Raw genomic sequence first — 19984 nt, forward strand, 5'->3', positions numbered from 1 at the left:
CTCTGGAACACCTGCAATACATTGATGACATCATCGTGTGGGGCAACACAGCAGAGGAAGTTTTTGAGAAAGGGGAGAGAATAATCCAAATCCTTCTGAAGGCCAGCTTTGCAATAAAACGAAGTAAGGTCAAGGGACCTGCACAGGAGATCCAGTTTTTAGGAATAAAATGGCAAGATGGACGTCGTCAGATCCCAACGGATGTGATCAATAAAATAACAGCCATGTCTCCACCAACTAACAAAAAGGAAACACAAGCTTTCTTAGGCGTTGTGGGCTTTTGGAGAATGCATATTCCAGATTACAGTCAGATCGTAAGCCCTCTCTATCACGTGACCAGGAAGAAGAATGACTTCAAATGGGGCCCTGAGCAACAACAAGCATTTGAACAAATTAAACAGGAGATAGTTCAGGCAGCAGCCCTTGGGCCAGTCCGGGCAGGACAAGATGTGAAGAATGTGCTCTACACCGCAGCCGGGGAGAATGGTCCTACCTGGACCCTCTGGCAGAAAGCACCAGGGGAGACTCGAGGTCGACCCTTAGGGTTCTGGAGTCGGGGATACAGAGGATCCAAGGCTCGCTATACTCCAACTGAGAAGGAGATATTGGCAGCATATGAAGGGGTTCGAGCTGCTTCGGAAGTGGTTGGTACTGAAGCACAGCTCCTCCTGGCACCCCGACTGCCGGTGCTGGGCTGGATGTTCAAAGGGAGGGTCCCCTGTACACATCATGCAACCGATGCTACGTGGAGTAAGTGGGTCGCACTGATCACACAACGGGCCCAAATAGGAAACCCCAGTCACCCAGGAATCTTGGAGGTGATCACGAACTGGCCAGAAGGCAAAGATATTGGAATATTCCCAGAGGAGGAAGTGACATGTGCTGAAGAGGCCCCACCATATAACAAACTACCAGAAAGCGAGAAGCAATATGCCCTGTTCACTGATGGGTCCTGTCGCCTTGTGGGAAAACATTGGAGATGGAAGGCTGCTGTATGGAGTCCTATATGCCAAGTTGCAGAAACTGCTGAAGGAGAAGGTGAATCGAGCCAGTTTGCAGAGGTGAAAGCCATCCAGCTGGCCTTGGACATTGCCTAACGAGAAAAATGGCCAGTACTTTATCTCTATACTGACTCATGGATGGTGGCAAATGCCCTGTGGGGGTGGTTGCAGCAGTGGAAGCAGAACAACTGGCAGCGCAGAGGTAAACCCATCTGGGCTGCCGCATTGTGGCAAGATATTGCTGCCCGGGTAGAGAACCTGGTTGTAAAAGTACGTCACGTAGATGCTCACGTACCCAAGAGTCGGGCCAGTGAAGAACACCAAAACAACCAGCAGGTGGATCAGGCTGCCAAGATCGAAGTAGCTCAGGTAGATCTGGACTGGCAGCATAAAGGTGAATTATTTATAGCTCGGTGGGCCCATGACACTTCAGGCCATCAAGGAAGAGATGCAACATATAGATGGGCTCGTGATCGAGGGGTGGACTTGACCATGGACGCTATTGCACAAGTTATCCACGAATGTGAAACATGTGCTGCAATCAAACAAGCCAAGCGAGTAAAGCCTCTTTGGTATGGAGGACAATGGTTGAAGTATAAATATGGGGAGGCTTGGCAGATTGATTATATCACACTCCCACAAACCCGACAGGGCAAGCGCTACGTGCTCACCATGGTGGAAGTAACAACAGGATGGCTGGAAACATACCCTGTGCCCCATGCCACCGCCCGGAACACCATCCTGGGCCTTGAAAAGCAAGTCCTATGGCGACCCCAGAAAGAATTGAGTCGGACAACGGGACTCATTTCCGAAACACCCTCATAGACCCCTGGGCTAAAGAGCATGGCATTGAGTGGGTATATCACATCCCCTATCATGCACCAGCCTCTGGAAAAATTGTACGATACAACGGACTGTTGAAGACTACACTGAGGGCAATGGGTGGTGGGACATTCAAGCATTGGGATACACATTTAGCAAAAGCCACCTGGTTAGTCAACACTAGGGGATCTGTCACTCGATCTGGCCCTGCCCAATCCAAACCCTTACGTGCTGTAGAGGGGGAGAAAGTCCCTGTCGTGCATATGAGAAATATGCTGGGGAAGACGGTCTGGGTTACTCCTGCGTCTGGCAAGGGAAAACCCATCCGTGGGATTGCTTTTGCTCAAGGACCTGGGTGCACTTGGTGGGTAATGCGAAATTACGGGGAAGTCCGGTGTGTACCTCAAAGGGATTTAATTTTGGGTGAAAATAGCCAATGAACTGAATTGTATGATGTTAGTTACTATATAATACTGTATGTCATCACTTCTATGGTTATCATATGCCATATTAATAGTATTTTAGTAAGAATCACCCAGATTAATGTAGGATGAACTCCAATGAAACTGAGCAAGGTGCAACGATGATAGAACCGGACGAGCAACCGGATGATAGAACCGGATGATAGAACTGGCCTCCGCATGCAACAGTCCAACACCACACACCATCTCTCCTGCCCTGAAAGACTGTTATGACAGGTGGAACCTGAAGTCATGGACTAAATGAACTCAATGGACATTTTAGAGGGATTGCCCAGGGACTAAGGGAATGATATCTCTGTGTGCATATATATCAAAAGGCAGGAAAAGTAGTGGTGACTAATTGGAAGGTATGGGAAAGTGTGAGACCTGGGCATGATGTAGATGGTATAGAATAAGGGGTGGATATTGTCCTGGTTCCGGCTGGGACAGAGTTAACTTTCTTCCCAGTAGCTTGGGGGGTGTGCTGTGTTTTGGGTTCGGTGTGAAAGGAGCGTTGATGTCCCATTGATGCTTTGGCTGTTGCTGTGTGATGCTTGCACCGGGACGGGGGAGCACAGCCGGGGTGGTGGACCCAGCTGGCCAATGGGGTATTCTATACCATGTGACATCATGCTCAGTATAAAAACCAGGTGTGTGGGGGGGCTCGCCCCCCGGGTTCGTGACACGCGGTCGGCGGTCGGTGAGCAGTTGCGTTGTGCATCGCCTGCTTTGTGTATTCTGTTATTGTTGTTGTTCTCATTGTTATTATTACTGTTCTACTTCGTTTTATTTCAATTATTAAACTGTTTTTATCTCAACCCGGGAGTTTTCCTACTTGTGCCCTCCTGATTCTCTCCCCCATCCCACCAGAGGTGGGGGGTGAGCGAGCGGCTGCGTGGGGTTTATTTTTGCTGGCTGGGGTTAAACCACGACACATCCCGAATTTGATTTTCACTGACACAAGAAAAAAAGAAATACAAATTTTGCTGATTCCCCAGGTAAAAAGGAAGGGTAGAGCTCAGCATTTACACTCATTTAAAGAATAGCTGATTTATTGAGGAGGCATCCTTGAGTTCTAGCTGGAAAAAAAAAAGATAGTTAGAACTTTCCTACTACTTGATTGACCTGTGTAGGAGCGCTTTCAGCTCCCAGTTAAACCTTGATTGCTGTGGAGTATCCAAATAGGTGCGGGGATACGTGCTTGTTAACTATGCAGATGAACTCATGAGTGTGGAAGGGAGTGGAGAAGGAAGACGTTTCTTTTACAACTGTGATGGATACACTTGATCCCTAGCCGTACTTTGGTTCAGGCTGACTAAGGTTGATTATGCAATGTTAAAACCACTACTTAGAGGAGCCCCGGCAGTTCTTAAACCCTACTTAATTGCAGAACGGGATGAAATTAAAAGAGACACAGAACACAATGAGGGATTAGGTGATAATGATCCCCACAACCAACTCCCTACCTGGGCAGAATTAACACATGACATTGTAAACCATGCCCGTGAAATGGGGTGGGATGATCTGTTAGCTGAAAGATTGGACCCAAGCCCCTGAGCAGGAGATCATTGAGTGCGACCAGTAAAACAAACACCCCCACAGGAAACAGGAACTAGACCAAGGGAAAATACACCTAAAGACCCACGAGCAGAGTCTTGGGAGTGGAGAAATGAACTGTGGAGGAAAGCATTAGCACTAGGCATTCCCAGAGCTGTGATTCAGGGACAGCCTACTGGCATTATCCTGAGTCTAATTCAAGCGTTCCAGAAACACAATGATGGCGAAAGGAGAGAGCGTACTCCAAATACTCCGGCACCATCGCCAGCTCCAAGAAAGAGCGATAACCCTTTCCTCCCCCTTAGGGATGGATTGCAAAGCATGAGGCCAAAAAACAAGTAATGCCAGGACGGCACCTGGGCCTGCCTGTCTGGTAAGTGGAATCTTATCAATGGATAAATAATAATGGCCCATATATTTTGATTCCAGTTGGTCCTCGACGACAACTGGTAAAATTCCTAATAGATACGGGAGCACAAATTTCAATACTAAAACAACAGGATGCCGAGATGCTGGGTGTGCAACCTGGACGGCAAAGAGTTAAAATTACTGGAGTGAATGGAGCAAGTGTTATATGGCAAACTGCAAAAGTTAATTTATGGCTCCCAGGCGAGAAGCGCATGTTGTCTACTCTGCAGTTAAAGATCACAATGAAAATATTTTGGGTTTCGATGTTTTGAATGGACGAACCTGATGCCTGCCAGACAGCAGTGTGTGGTCCTTTGGTTCAAATGTTGACCCTGATAGAAATTGGGATGCTACAGTGCGTGTACTCCGCACAGCCCCTGCACTCCATGATTCAAAGATTACTAATGTACCGCAATACCCGATTTCTGCTGCGGCATGAAACGGAATTTCTGACGTAATAGCAGACTTGGAAAAATGGCACGTTATTTCCAGAACTCACTCCCCATACAATTCACCAGTCTGGCCAGTCTGAAAACCGGACGAGAGATGGCATCTGACAATTGATTATCGGCGCTTAAATGCCAACACAGCTCCACTAATGGCTTCAGTGCCTAATATTGCAACGTTAACAGCCGCCCATGGATGGCAGCGCTAGGTGTGAAAGATATGTTCTTTACGGTCCCCTTGCAGGAAGAAGATAAAGAGAAATTTGCTTTCACTTGGGAGGGGATACAATATACCTTTAACAGACTCCCACGGGGTATAAACATTCACCCACGATTGCTCATGCTGCACTTGCTGAACTTTTACAGACAGTCTCACTCCCTCAAGATGTGAAACTGTACCAATATATAAATGATATTCTGAATGGAGGAACTTCCCCTGAAAAGGTGGGGGAAGCGGCAGCAGCAGTGTGGCAAGCACTAAATAAAGCAGAAGTTGAGATTCCACCTGAGAAATGTCAGGGACCAAGTAGAGAAGTAAAGTTTTTAGGTACTTGGTGGATAGCGGGCAGTGCAGTGATTCTTCCAGATACCTTAAGAAAAATCGAACAGCTGCAAATGCCCCAATCTAGGAAAGAATTGCAACAGTTGATGGGGACTTTAGGATATTGGAGAAAGCATGTACCTGGATTTTCTATCATTGCTCATCCATTATATTCGCTTTTATGGAAAGGCAAACTCTGGGAGTGGAAATTAGAACATAAGGAGGCGATAAAAACTCTGATTGAAGAATTAAAAACATATCAGTCATTGCGACCAGTACACCCTCACGACCCTGTTATAGCCGAATGGGGTTTTGCTGAACATGGTACTTACTGTAAACTATTCCAAACTGGCCCCGAGGGACCAAAGAGACCTTTATTATTCAATTCGGCTGCATTTAAAGAGACAGAACAGAGATACTCCGAATGGGAAAAGGGACTTTTGTCTTTAGTCCGAACAGTTAAACAAGTTGAGAAAATACACCAGGGACACCTGTGCAATCCAGAGGACCATTTAATTTGCTAGAAGCAATCCTAAAGGGGACTGCTCCACGAGAAGGAGTTGCACAAAAACCTACGGTCAGAAAATGGTATGCCTACTTGACAGGAATTGCAGAGGAAATAAAATTAACCGAAGGACATACTAAAGTTTCCAAATTACAGATGCCTACAAATGCAGATCCATTAGCGTTACAACAACCTTTTAAGCCCTCACCAATTTTGAATGCACCTCCCCTCACCGAGGGAACACCAACAGAAGACATTTGGTTCACCAATGTCTCAGCAAAAAGGATAAACAGTAAATGGCAGTATTGACTTGCGGAAACTGGACTCCACAATCTATAAGATTGTAAAGTAGGTATGTTTATTCAGCGCTGGGCGGCACCGGGGGGTAGTCCCACCAAAATTGTGCGCGCCTCAACGCAGCACTCACCATAAATATATACAGTAAAATATTACATATTCATAGAGTTTTGTAATACGCCTATACATATGCATGACCTGTCCCCGCTTTGTATTAAAATGAGTTCCAAGAAGTCATTTCCATAGACCCCTCCTATCTGCGCTTGCGCATTGCCTCCTAGTGGTGGTCATCGGGGGTCGTGGGGATGAAGGCTGATAGTTCCTCTTGGTCACCGCTAGTAACCTTTTGTTCTTGCGCAGGCTCAGTTGTCTTCTTACTTTTGTCCATACCGCAGGGTCAGTTTTAGCTGGCTTCTTGAGACAAGTTTTTAGTCTTTATCAGGAGCTGTCCTTGTGAGGCGCCTCAGTTAATTTACACCATAGCTAAGTCGGCCTTATCAGGCTGAGCCGGCCTTGTGAGGAACAAAGTAGCAAGCCCCTACCTACTGATTCAATCTTCTAACTACTATTAATCATTCAACTACTAAAATTCCTTAATCCCTTCTCTCAGTGCCCCCTTTTCTAAAAAGTTAGTAAATTCTTTTACTCTATACTAAACTCTACACTAATGTTCTTTATATTATCCCATTCTTCTCCAGGTTCTTTATAAGATTTCTGCCTGTTTCAATTTGTTGTCGGTGCTGATAGACATACCTCAAGTGCCTTATTTGTTTTATCATTCGCCAATTTAAAACATACAGTATTGCAGATAAAGCAATACTAATAAAAACTAGAATTAGGAGAACAACAATAGGCTGACATAAGGTATTAAGGATACCTGTAGCAGTGGGCGACCATCCGAAAAGTATTTCCCACCATTTGTGTTCTCCATCCTTCTTCACCCACTTTAGAACTTTTTTTATTTTGTCTACATCATGATGCACCATTATCAAGGTCTCCTTTCCGTTGTTTTTAACTTCTTCTAGTATTCGTGTTAAATCGTGATGTTGTAGTAATTCCTTCGTTCGAGCTAAATCCATCCCGAGGGATGTAGGTATCAATTCATGGAATAATGTATAATTAGATTTAAGAACCTGATGGGATATGACTGGAGCTATATAATTAAAGTCACATCCAATGATTTTAGTAAAATTGCAAATGCAAAAATTTTGAGTGATTTTTAGTGTCTACCTTCGTGTCCTCTACAGATATAAAACTACAAGTAGTTCTCAAACATACGCAACCTTTGCCAGGGTATATTAATATGGTTTTAAGGTCAGCATTGGGGCGAATTTCAAAATGACAAACTTTCTGATCAGTGTCAAGACAAATATCTTGAGTATCGATAGCATTATTCTCACAAATGAACCCTTGTTGTTCTCGTACAATGCAAGATTCTAAATCTACAGTTTGCCATTCATTCCCCATTTTTCGAGCCCATGCCCTATGTTCAAAAGGGTAAAGTAGAGTCTTGTTGTGATTCAGTCCTAACGCTATAATAGGGTGGATCATATATACTGTAGCTTTGCTAATAGTTAATACAAAAGCCTCGACTGTGTTTGTAGCAGGATCATAAGTAAAATTCACTAAGTTCCACCAAGACTGAAGTTTCTTTTCGAAGTCATTTGCATTGTCCCAAATTATTTTCCGAATTTCAGTGGGGAAGATTCCCTCTTCACCCTCTCTTAGGACTGAAGCAGTTACTGATTGCATCCACAATTGTGCCTGAATACAGCTGAGAGCTAGAGAAACATTATTTTGGAGCCCACCGAGTGCATTCATGATTATCTCATGGTCTCCTCTGTTTATTCTTTCCCAATCAGGTAACACTTTTGACAGTAGCCACTGATGGGTTCCCAGAGCCAATAGGGAAGATCGTAAAGGCTGGTGTAATTTTGTCAGCTCGGTAGTAGAGGCAGCCAATTTATTCATTATTACCTCTGCGTCAATGCTATTTAGGACCCCTAACCCTGTACCTAAAATACCAGTTAAGTCTCTTGATATTCGTCTTTTATGCAGCCAGGTAGTCCACCCCTCGTAAGAGGTTTGCAAAAAAGGAGAACAGGCCGGTTGAATTTCTGAGACATTGTTCTGCATTTGCAATTTAACTTGTTTAAGGGACCAATCCGGGTTAAATAGCATTTGTTGTTGTCCTGTATTCCTTATTACATACGGCCCGACTTCATACACTCTAGGTTTGAGCTTGAGTGCATGAGGTGTGACCGGTGTGACCGGTGTAACCGGTGTGACCGTTGCAACAGGCCTTGCCGCAGCATTTATCCTAAATTTAAATGAGAGTCCAATGTTATCTCTGGCCCAGAGACAAACCACCTCAGTGGTTCGTATTAGTGTGAAGTTATGCCAACATTCTAATTCCCTTCCGGTACAGGCCGTTATGTTATCTGGAGGGCAGACTGTATTTGTAATGCAGTCCTCCTTGTTTTTAGGGCAGACTTCTGTGGTATCATCTATGGGACAGATGTTCCGATTACTAATCTGGGATGCCTTTTTATGGGTAGTAGTCCCATTAGTCATTTGGCATCCCACTTTGATTTCTTCTCCTACAGTCCCCTGGAGTTGATGAATTTCTGTAGTGTTACCCCATTCCCCTCTCAAGTATACCTGGCTTCCGTGTATGACCACGGTAGATAGATTTAAGCCTCTCAGATCAGACAATTTCCCCATGGATCCGGTATATTTGATATAAGCCTGAGACCAAAGCTGCTTAGTATTATCCTGGCTAGAAGTGCTTTCCCACCCCCAAATCATAATTATGACCGTGAAAAAAATAATTTTCCCAGTTGGGCTTGCGTGACCTTCCACGGAGATTTGTGTGCCTTCTTCACTCTGGTATGATGGATCCAGGCATTCTGTTCTTTGATTTTGATTGCTGTGAAGGAGGTGAGGAGTACCTGGAATGGTCCTTCCCACTGCGGCTCCAAAGCCTTTTCTCTGCAAGAGACTTTACATACACATAGTCTCCAGGTTGTATATTATGTACAGGCCCATCCAAACCCCTGCTTCGAGTCCCAGCCACATATTTCTCAACCTTCCTGAGTTGTTTCCCCAATGTAACCATGTAGGAGGTCATGATTTCATCCCCAGCTTGTGTGGACATCCCTTTCTGTACTCTGTAGGGTCGTCCATACAAGATTTCAAAAGGGCTCAGTCCTTCCTTTGCTCTTGGCCTAGTTCGTATGCGCAAAAGAGACAAAGGAAGAGACTGAGGCCAGGCCAAGTTAGTTTCCTGTCCCAATTTCACAATCTGCTGTTTGATTAAGTGGTTCATTTTTTCTACTTGGCCACTTGACTGAGGGCGATATGGGGGTATGAAGCTGTCAATCTATGCCCAAATGGCAGCTAATTTGTTGTACTACTTTGGAGATGAAATGTGGTCCTCTGTCAGAAGATATGGTTGCTGGAACCCCAAAACGTGGTATTATTTCTTGTATTAATGCTCTGGTTACCTCCCGAGCCTTGGCTGTCCTGGTAGGGAATGCCTCTGGCCAACCTGAAAAGGTGTCAGTTAATACCAATAAATATCGATACCCCCCTTTTCTTGGGAGTTCTGAAAAATCGATCTGCCATTGTTGCCCAGGCCCGTTGCCTTTCCCAATTTGGCCCATTTCTGGTTTGGGGGTATTCTTGGGATTTGTCTGGAGACAGAGATCGCACTGCTGAGTCACTTGCCTTACAGTAGTGTATAGATTCCTAGCTACGATTTCTTTGATTAGTTGTTTATATAGGGCCTCCGCCCCCCCAGTGCCTCTTCCTATGTTCTTCCCTTATCAGAGACCATGTTAGATAGGAGGGAATGATTAACTTTCCTTGTGGGGTGAGAGCCCACCCCTCTTTACTATATGTCCCTTCTAAATCTTTGATAAGCTTCTGATCTTCTTTGGTATATTCTGGCTTACCTTCTAGGGAGATTCGCCTGTCAGGGACTAAAGCCCCTTCTATTTTTACCTTTGCCTTGGCTGCCTGTTTTGCCTCTCTGTCCGCCAGCTCATTTCCCCTTTCCAATTCCGAGCTCACTTTCTGGTGTGCCTTGATGTGTATAATTGCCACATTCTCAGGGAGTTGTACTGCCTCCAACAGTCTCAAAATTTCCTCTGCGTGTTTAATATTCTTTCCTTGAGAGTTCAATAACCCTCTTTCTTTCCAGATTGCCCCATGTGCGTGCACAACTCCGAAGGCATATCTTGAGTCTGTATAAATGTTCACAATTTTTCCTTGGGCCAATTCCAAGGCACGGGTTAGAGCGATTATCTCCGCTTTCTGTGCCGAGGTATTTAGGGGCAAAGGCCTTGATTCTATTATCTCCTGACTAGTGGTAATAGCGTATCCCGCGTATCTTTTACCACTCAGGACATAGCTGCTTCCATCTGTGAACCAGTTTTCTCCGTCTTCTACGGGGCTGTCTTTCAGATCTGGCCGGCTTGCATACGTTGCTTCAATGGTCTCCAAGCAGTCATGGTGCACTGGTTCTCCTGTGTTTCCCTCTAGGAAAGAAGCTGGGTTGGCAATGTTAGTGACTATTATTTCCACATCATCCTGTTCTACCAATATAGCCTGATATCTTAGAAATCTTTGTTGAGAAAGCCAATGTCCACCCTTCGCTTCCAGTACTGCAGATACTGTATGGGACACCAGCACAGTCATTTTCTGACCCAGGGTGAATTTTTTGGCTTCTTGTATGTTTAGTATTACAGCTGCGACTGCCCGCAAGCATCCAGGCCAGCCCTTCGCAGTTGTATCTAACTGTTTGGAAAAGTAGGCAACTGCTCGTCGATCGGGACCCAAATTCTGTGCTAGTATCCCCAGAGCAACCCCTTGTTTTTCGTGGGAAAAGAGGAGAAATGGCTTACTCACATCTGGGAGCCCCAAAGCTGGAGCTGACATCAAGGCTTTCTTTAGTTTTTCAAAGGCTCGTACGGCCTGGTTGTTCCATTCAAGGTGTCCCTGGTCGGTAGTTATTAGGGCATATAATGGTTTAACAAGCAGTCCATAATTATAAATCCACAGCCGACACCACCCAGTCATTCCCAAGAGAGTCCGTAACTCTTTCACTGTTTGAGGTCTCTGGGTTTGGCAGATTGCCTCTTTGCGGGCTTGTCCCAAGGTTCTTTCGCCAGCACTGATTTCATAGCCTAAATAAATCACTTTGCGCTGTATTACTTGGGCTTTCTTCTTAGACACCCGGTACCCTTGGAGCCCCAAGAAATTTAATAGACTCACCGTCCAGGTGATACAATTGTTCTCTGTTTCGGTGGCAATCAGGATATCGTCCACGTATTGTAGCAGTTTTCCTTTTTCAGGCGGGATTTCCCATGATTCCAAGTCCTTCGCAAGCTGATTGCCAAAAATGGCAGGGCTATTTTTGAATCCTTGTGGCAACACCGTCCAGGTGAGTTGAGTCTTGCGACCAGTTTTGGGGTTTTCCCATTCGAATGCAAACAATTTTTGGCTGGCTTCATGGAGAGGGAGGCAAAAGAAGGCATCTTTCAAGTCTATAACAGTAAACCAGGCTAATTCAGGTGTTAGTGTAGTCAACAGAATATATGGATTCGCCACCACGGGGTAGAGATCCTCAGTTACCTTGTTTACAGCCCGTAGATCCTGGACCACACGATACGACCCGTCAGGCTTACGAACTGGTAATATGGGTGTGTTAAAATTAGACTCACATTCTTTTAATAGTCCGAATTGTAAAAATTTTTCAATTATCGGCCGAATCCCTTCTCTATCTTCTCTCTTTAGGGGATATTGCTTAATCCTTACTGGTTGTTGGTTTCCCTTTTTAAGTTTAACTTCAACAGGTAATGCATTCTTTGCTCTTCCGGGTACATCGGTAGCCCATACCCCAGGGTATACCTGATTTAAGACTTCCTCCCTAATTTCTCCTTTTATGGAAGGTCTGGTTAAGAATAAACCCAGGATTTGAATGTATTCTTGATCTTTTACTTTCAGAGAAATTTCTCCTTTTTCGAATATAATTTTTGCACCTAATTGTTCTAGCAAGTCTCTTCCCAATAGGGCCTTTGGAGAGTCGAGCATATATAGAAATCTGTGAATTCCCCATTGTTTTCCCAGTTTATATTTCAAAGGTTTACAAAAATATGCCTTTTCACTTTGGCCAGTTGCCCCCTTTACAATGATGTAATCGTTCTCCAGGGGCATCAAGGCTTGATTCAAAACTGAGTATGTTGCCCCTGTATCAACTAAAAATTCTACCTCTTGTTGTTCCTTCCCTAGCTTTATTATAACCAGTGGATCCGCTAGGGTGGATTCCCCAGGTTCCCGTCAGTCCTTTTTCACATGAGCTACCACTTTCCTTGCCTGATAACTTCGTCCTCTTCCCCTATTCATCGGACATTCTCCTTTCCAATGACCAAACTTTTTGCATCATGCACATTGATTTTTTTCTAAGCGAGGCGGTTCTTGCCTAGGTCTCCTTTCCTCTTTTTTCCTTACAACTGCCACTGTTCTCCTTTGTACCTGTTTGTATGCTTCTTCTCTGTTACTAAATACTCTCCATGCTTCATCTAGCAACACTTCCAAATTTCTACTTTCTGTAGTGCGTAGCTTCTGGAGCTTGCGCCTAATGTCCCCTGTGGACTGACCCAAGAACAGAGAGACTAGTTGTTGTATTCCTACCTCGGATCCAGGATCCAGCGGTGTGTTACGGCGCATTGCATCCCTCAATTGATCCAGGAATTCGGATGGGGACTCGGAGGGATCTTGCTTAACTTGATTAGCATCGTCCCACCATCACGCGCCACCGCCTCTCGAAGAGGTGCCTGCAAGGCTGCTGGGGCAGTTTTCTTTCTGGTACGGGACGATACTGGGCTGTCCGGAGGGGTAGAAGTTTCGTCCGAGTCCGCATCCTGTTCCTGTGGTCGAGGGGGAGGCTTAAACAGGTCAGTTAGATCTGGTTCCGGTGCCTGGTGAATTTTGTTTGCTTTCATACACCTCTGTCCAATACTGCATGCCGAGCAACACCACTTCAGTTTACCTTTAAATTCTTTATTATTTTCTCGCTCAAGTGCGAGTACCATAGGGTCCTGTGGTGGCGCCATTCCACAGTCCCTTTGCCACTCCGGATGGTTTCGGAGGGTGAAAAACATATCTGCATATGAAACTTCATCCCACTTCCCTTCTCTCCTTAGAAATAGCATAAATTCTAGGAGAGTATTGTAGTCTATTGATCCATTAAGTGGCCACTTAGCTTCACTTTCTAATTTATACAATGGCCACCATTGATTACAATACTTGATAAGGGTCTTTTTACTTTCTGTCCCTCCAGTCCCAACAATGTCTTTCCAATGAGCAAGCACACAGCCCAAGGGGCTTTTCTTCAAGACTCCCTTTTGAATGTTACGCATTTCGTATCTTCCCTTTATTGATCTTTTCTTTTAACCTTTAATAAGATGCCAGGACTGGTTTTCCTTCCCACACTGTCTCAGTGATTTTATCGGAGGTTTTCTTATCATAGAACCCTCTAGATGTACAATACTGCTTTTCCACAAAATTCTACAATGTTTTCGTACACAAAAGACGAAGGCTCTATCCTATCATTCACCTCGTTCCTCTCCGGCCGCTCTCGTCGCGGATCAGAACTCCGCACTCGCTTCGCAGCTGTGCTGCGTCTCACTCATACAACAGAGACACTCAGTCACACAATAAATTGTTGCAACAGATGATAATACTTATGGCCATGCCACGTACAACTCCTCAGACTAGTTGTACTCCCACCCAGCAGCTGCAACCGTAAAGATGACCCAATCGCAATTGCAAGGAGCTCCGCTTACCCTTCTCCTGCTTCTTATATACCAGTCATTAGCAGGTCCGTCCTGGCTCCCAACACTGGGATGCAGCGGAAACCTCGGATTCACTCGATCTACTCCCAAGATCGCTAGCGGCCGCTCTATCGGTCAGTGAATCCCCTACCATGCAGGGTACCCTCCTACCATACGGGGACTATGCTGCACACCAGACGTCTCTGCGCGATTTACCAGCACCCCCGTCCACGCGTATGACTAACAGGCCCCTCTCCTAAAACGTACCTTTTCTTTCCGCGGACTCAGGAGGTTCTTGTCTACTCCCACGGTGAGCGGCTGGCAGCGGAGTCCCCTCCAAGGAAAGTGCTCGGGGCGCGCCCAGGGGCGTCCGCTCCTCAGCCGATCCAGCGGTGAAGCAGAGAGTCTCCTGCCTAGCTTGCCAAAACTGACTTGCGGAAACCAGACTCCACAATCTATGAGACTGTAAAGTAGGTATGTTTATTCAGCGCTGGGCAGCACGGGGGGTAGTCCCACCAAAGTCGTGCACGCCTCAACGTGGCACTTACCATAAATATATACAGTAAAATATTACATATTCATAGAGTTTCGTATTACGCCTATACATATGCATGACCTGTCCCCGCTTTGTATTAAAATGAGTTCCAAGAAGTCATTTCCATAGACCCCTCCCATCTGCGCTTGCGCATTGCCTCCTAGTGCTGGTCGTCGGGGGTCGTGGGGATGAAGGCTGATAGTTCCTCTTGGTCACCGCTAGTAACCTTTTGTTCTTGCGCAGGCTCAGTTGTCTTCTTACTTTTGTCCATACCGCAGGGTCAGTTTTAGCTGGCTTCTTGAGACAAGTTTTTAGTCTTTATCAGGAACTGTCCTTGTGAGGCGCCTCAGTTAATTTACACCATAGCTAAGTCGGCCTTATCAGGCTGAGCCAGCCTTGTGAGGAACAAAGTAGCAAGCCCCTACCTACTGATTCAATCTTCTAACTACTATTAATCATTCAACTACTAAAATTCCTAAATCCCTTCTCTCACTCCTCCCTCGTCTCAGCTGTGGAGAAACTGTCCCGGGAGGTCCAGCAACTCAAAGAGAATCATAGAATCATAGAATCATACAGGTTGGAAAAGACCTCTAAGATCACCGTGTCCAACCGTCAACCCAACACCACCATGCCCACTACACCATGTCCCTAAGCACCTCATCTACACGTCTTTTAAATACCTCCAGGGATGGTGACTCCACCACTTCCCTGGGCAGCCTGTTCCAAGGCCTGACCACTCTTTCAGTAAAGAAATTTCTCCCAATGTCCAATCTAAACCTCCCTTGGCGCAACTTGAGGCCATTTCCTCTCGTCCTATCGCTAGTTACTTGGCAGAAGAGACCAACACCCACCTCGCTACAACCTCCTTTCAGGTAGTTGCAGAGCGTGATGAGGTCTCCCCTCAGCCTCCTCTTCTCCAGGCTAAACAACCCCAGATCCCTCAGCCGCTCCTCATAAGGCTTGTGCTCCAGAGGATATGACATATTCTCCACCTGTACGGACCAGTATCTCAGCCATTAGGACTCAGCATTTTTTAGCTCAAGAGAGAGGATATAGAAGGTACACACCACGGGGCACCCTGTGGTTTTATCTGCGTGACCACGGAGAGGACATGAGGCAGTGGGATGGAAAACTACCTCAACCCTAGAGGCACGGGTACGTGAGTTGCAAGGAAAAACAATGACACAAGGGGGTTCTCCCAGGAAAAATGCTGCTCCAGTATCCAGAAAAAACATCTCTCACTACAGTCCAGTTTCCAGTGAACAGTTCCCCAGACAAAGTACAAGGGCTGATCTTACTTCGAGGGCTGATCTTACTTTGGATGGTAATGAAGAAATTCTGGACTCGCGTTTGCAAGAAGTGAGAAATGGATACTATGACCAGGACTAGAGGGACCCTGCCTCCAGCCAGGTGGAGGAAAGGGACAACCGGGTTTACTGGACTGTGTGGATTCGATGGCCTGGCACATCAGACCCACAGGAGTATAAGGCTCTCGTAGACACTGGTGCACAGTGCACCCTGATGCCATCAAGCCATAAAGGGGAAGAACCCATTTGTATTTCTGGAGTGACAGGGGGATCCCAAGAGTTAACTGTATTGGAGGCCGAAGTGAGCCTAACCGGGAATGAGTGGCAGAAGCACCCCATTGTGACTGGCCCAGAGGCTCTGTGCATCCTTGGCATAGACTACCTCAGGAGAGGGTATTTCAAGGACCCAAAAGGGTACCGGTGGGCTTTTGGTAGAGCTGCCCTGGAGACGGAGGAAACTAGACAGCTGTCTACCTTGCCCGGTCTCTCGGAGGACCCTTCTGTTGTGGGGTTGCTGAGGGTTGAAGAACAACAGGTACCAATTGCTACCACAACGGAGCACTGGCGGCAATATCGCACCAACTGAGACTCCCTGCTTCCCATCCATAAGCTGGTTCGTCGACTGGAGAGCCAAGGAGAAATCAGCAAGACTCGCTCACCCTTTAACAGTCCCATATGGCCAGTGCGAAAGTCCAATGGAGAGTGGAGACTAACAGTAGACTACTGTGGCCTGAACGAAGTCATGCCACCACTGAGTGCTGCCGTGCCGGACATGCTAGAACTCCAATACGAACTGGAGTCAAAGGCAGCCAAGTGGTACGCCACAGTTGATATCGTTAATGCGTTCTTCTCAATCCCTTTAGAGGCAGAGTGCAGGCCACAGTTTGCTTTCACTTGGAGGGGCGTCCAGTACACCTGGAACCAACTGCCCCAGGGGTGGAAACACAGCCCTACCATTTGCCATGGACTAATCCACACCACACTGGAACAGGGTGAGGCTCCGGAACACATGCAATACATGGATGACATCACTGTATGGGGCAACACAGCAGAAGAGGATTTTAAGAAGGGGAAGAAAATAGTCCAAATCCTTCTGAAGGCCGGTTTTACCATAAAATAAAGTAAGGTCAAGGGACCTGCACAGGAGATCCAGTTTTTAGGAATAAAATGGCAACATGGACGTCATCAGATCCCAATGGATGTGATCAACAAAATAACAGGCATGTCCCCACCAGCTAGCAAAAAGGAAACACAAGCTTTCTTAGGTTTTGTGGGCTTTTGGAGAATGCATATTCCAGATTACAGTCAGATCGTAAACCCTCTCTATCACGTGACCAGGAAGAAGAACGACTTCAAATGGGGCCCTGAGCAACGACAAGCCTTTGAACAAATCAAAAGGGAGATAGTTCAGGCAGTAGCCCTTGGGCCAGTCCGGGCAGGGCAAGATGTAAGGAATGTGCTCTACACCGCAGCCGGGGAGACTGGCCCTACCTGGAGCCTCTGGCAGAAAGCACCAGGGGAGACTCGAGGTCGACCCTTAGGGTTCTGGAGTCGGGGATACAGAGGATCCGAGGCCCGCTACACTCCAACTGAGAAGGAGATATTGGCAGCATATGAAGGGGTTCGAGCTGCTTCGGAAGTGGTTGGTACTGAAGCACAGCTCCTCCTGGCACCCCGACTGCCGGTGCTGGGCTGGATATTCAAAGGGAGGGTCCCCTCTACACATCATGCAACCGATGCTACGTGGAGTAAGTGGGTCGCACTGATCACACAACGGGCCCGAATAGGAAACCCCAGTCACCCAGGAATCTTGGAAGTGATCACAGACTGGACAGAAGGCAAAGATTTTGGAATATCCCCAGAGGAGGAGGTGACACGTGCTGAAGAGGCCCCACTGTATAATAAACTACCAGAAAATGAGAAGCAATATGCCCTGTTCACTGATGGGTCCTGTCGCCTTGTGGGAAAGCATCGGAGGTGGAACGCTGCTGTATGGAGTCCTATAAGACAAGTTGCAGAAACTGCTGAAGGAGAAGGTGAATCGAGCCAGTTTGCAGAAGTGAAGGCCTTCCAGCTGGCTTTCAATATTTCTGAACGAGAAAAATGGCCTGTACTTTATCTCTATACTGACTCATGGATGGTGGCAAATGCCCTGTGGGGGTGGTTGCAGCAGTGGAAGCAGAACAACTGGCAGCGCAGAGGTAAACCCATCTGGGCTGCCGCATTGTGGCAAGATATTGCTGCCCGGGTAGAGAACCTGGTTGTACAAGTATGTCATGTAGATGCTCACGTACCCAAGAGTCGGGCCAGTGAAGAGCACCAAAACAACCAGCAGGTGGACCAGGCTGCTAAGATTGAAGTGGCTCAGGTGGATCTGGACTGGCAACATAAGGGTGAATTATTTATAGCTCGGTGGGCCCATGACACCTCAGGCCATCAAGGAAGAGATACAATATATAGATGGGCTCGTGATCAAGGGGTGGACTTGACCATGGACGCTATTGCACAGGTTATCCATGAATGTGAAACATGCGATGCCATCAAGCAAGCCAAGTGAGTAAAGCCTTTCTGGTATGGAGGACGATGGTTGAAATATAAATATGGGGAGGCCTGGCAGATTGATTATATCACACTCCCACAAACCCACCACGGCAAGCGCCATGTGCTCACCATGGTGGAAGCAACCACCGGATGGCTGGAAACATATCCCGTGCCCCATGCCACTGCCCGGAACACCATCCTGGGCCTTGAAAAGCAAGTCCTATGGCGACATGGCACCCCAGAAAGAATTGAGTAAGACAACGGGACTCATTTCTGAAACACCCTCATAGACACCTGGGCCAAAGAGCATGGCATTGAGTGGGTATAGCACATCCCCTACCATGCACCAGCCTCTGGGAAAATCAAATGATACAATGGACTGCTAAAGACAACACTGAGGGCAATGGGTGGTGGGACATTCAAGCATTGGGAGACACATTTAGCAAAGGCCACCTGATTAGTCAACACCAGGGGATATGTTAATTGAGCTGGCCCTGCCCAATCAAGACTCTTACGTACTGTAGATGGAGATAAAGTCCCTGTCGTGCACATAAGAAATATGCTGGGGAAGACAGCCTGGGTTACTCCTGCCTTGGGCAAAGGCAAACCCATCCATGGGATTGCTTTTGCTCAAGGACCTGGGTGCACTTGGTGGGTAATGCGAAAGGATGGGGAAGTCCGGTGTGTACCTCAAGGGGATTTGATTTTGGGTGAAAATAGCCAATGAACTGAATTTTATGATGTCAATTGTTATATGATATTGTATATCATTATTTCTATGGTTGCTATCAATGGTATAGCAGAGAAAATCACCCAGATTAATGAAGAATGAACTAACTCCGATGAAACCTAGCAAAGTGCAACAATGATAGAACCGGACGAGCGCAGCAATGCTGGAATCAGAACTGGCTTCAGGATGCAACAGTCCAACACCACACACCATCTCTCCTGCCCTGAAAGACTGTTATGACAGATGGAGCCCAAAGTTGTGCACTAAATGAACTCAATGGACGTTTTAGAGGGATGGCCCATAGACCAAGGGAATGATATCTCTCTCTGTGTGTGTGTATATATATATATATATATAAAAAGATAAGAAAGGTGGTGGTGATTAATTGGAATGTATTGAAAAATGTGAGACCTAGGCATGACGTAAATGGTATAGAATAAGGGGTGGATACTGTCCTGGTTTCGGCTGGGATAGAGTTAAATTTCTTCCTGGTGCTGTGTTTTGGATTTAGTATGAGAAGAATGTTGATAACACACTGATGTTTTCAGTTGTTGCTAAGTACCTTGTCAAGGACAGCTTCCGTGCTACCAAGCTAGACTGGGAGGGAGCACAGCCCGGACAGCTAGCCCAGCTGGCCAATGGGGTAGTCCAGACCATGTGACGTCATGCTCAGTATATGAATGGTAGGCGTTTTCCAGGAAGTAGCGATCGCTACTTGGTTATCGGTCAGCGCGGGTGGTGAGCAATTGCATTGTGCATCACTCATTTTGTATATTCTGTCATTATTTTTTATTATTATTATTTTCCCTTTTCTATTTTATTAAACTGTCTTTATCTCAACCCACGCGTTTTCTCACTCTTACCCTTCTGATTCTCTCCCCATCCCACTGTGGGGTAGTGGGCGGAGTGAGCAAGTGGCTGCGTGGTATTTGGCTGCCTGCCAGGTTAAACTACAACAAAGACTAATCAAGTAGGTGTCTGAATAACATTGCTCA

The sequence above is a fragment of the Calonectris borealis genome, chromosome W, assembly GCF_964195595.1.
Source record: "Calonectris borealis chromosome W, bCalBor7.hap1.2, whole genome shotgun sequence".
Taxonomy (NCBI): Eukaryota; Metazoa; Chordata; class Aves; order Procellariiformes; family Procellariidae; genus Calonectris; species Calonectris borealis.